This window comes from Rhinoraja longicauda, chromosome 16 (genome assembly GCF_053455715.1).
Source record: "Rhinoraja longicauda isolate Sanriku21f chromosome 16, sRhiLon1.1, whole genome shotgun sequence".
NCBI classification, from domain to species: Eukaryota; Metazoa; Chordata; class Chondrichthyes; order Rajiformes; family Arhynchobatidae; genus Rhinoraja; species Rhinoraja longicauda.
Genome location: NC_135968.1, coordinates 48,314,107 through 48,315,252, shown reverse-complemented (window position 1 = coordinate 48,315,252; position 1,146 = coordinate 48,314,107). Strand labels below are relative to the sequence as shown.

Genomic DNA, 1,146 nt, shown 5'->3' with positions numbered 1-1,146 from the left:
AGGGGCCTCCAACAGCACCTTCTTGATGAAGAGGTCCCGTGAGAAAGGGGTCCCCTCCCTGAGGTCCTTCACCAATACACGCAGGGTATTCCGGATACCCTGCCCTCCAGCTCCACTTGCTGCTGCCATCCCACCTGGATAAGGGTGTTAGGTTGGTTACCCAACCAGCATGGATCCACCCCTAAACCAGACTCCTGTTCCTGACCTCCGATCCTCGTCGATGATCCACGACTCAATACTGGTACTGCTCTTATAAGAACATTAGGGTGGTAGCCAATCCAACTCGATGCAATCCAACTGGTCCTGGGAGAACCTCCATAGTGATCAAGGTGTCTCCCCTGCCAGGTACGAACAGATACTACACTTGATCTTAGCCAAAAGGCCGATGAACTACCCTCCATACTGGAGCATTTATGGAGAATGAGATTAGCGACTAAACCATCAGCCCACTACCAATATTTCATTCTGTTTTTATATTGAGAATCAGGGGAGAGCGCGAACACAGTCCCCCACTACCACAAATTTTGCAGTCGAGTATCCTGCATTTGGGGACATCACAGGCGTCAGCACACCCGAAGTGCAATGGGATAGCCTCGTCCTGGGACATCTTTTTTTATATCAAAAAATACTTTATTCAAGTAATAAATATCATTAACAAAACATCTTTTTTAACAAGCCCATCCGACATTTTCGGAGGTTACACATTCAAAACAGGCATTTACTTCCAAATTTACATACATTTACTTACATTTACAGACATTAACCCAGTATCCCTTATTTGGAGGGGCGTCTCTCTCCACCACACCCTGCCCCCCCCCCATGTCCAGCAGCGGAAGGACCCTAGACTGTGGTCCTCCCCCACAGGGCCTTGGCGTTGGCTGCACCGAGCTTCAGTGCGTCCCTCAGCACGTACTCCTGCAGTCTGCAGTGGGCCAGTCGGCAACATTCCTTGACGGACAGCTCGCTCCGCTGGGAGGTCAACAAGGATCGGGCAGACCAAAGAGTGTCTTTCACCGAGTTGATGACCTTCCAGCAGCACTCGATGTCGGTCTCCGAATGCGTCCCTGGGAACAGTCCGTAGATCACAGAGTCCTCTGTGACGGAGCTGCTCGGAATGAATCGTGACAGGGACCCCTGCAGACCTCT

At 50.9% G+C, this 1,146-nt stretch overlaps 1 non-coding gene across 1 annotated transcript; it reads right to left on the bottom strand.

Annotated features, from left to right (window-relative positions):
- Positions 1 to 484: 484 nt before the first annotated feature.
- On the bottom strand, positions 485 to 642 carry LOC144601530 (U1 spliceosomal RNA). Its single transcript, XR_013548323.1, has one exon. It is a non-coding gene; the product is annotated as a U1 spliceosomal RNA (small nuclear RNA).
- Between the last annotated feature and the right edge of the window lie 504 nt (positions 643 to 1,146).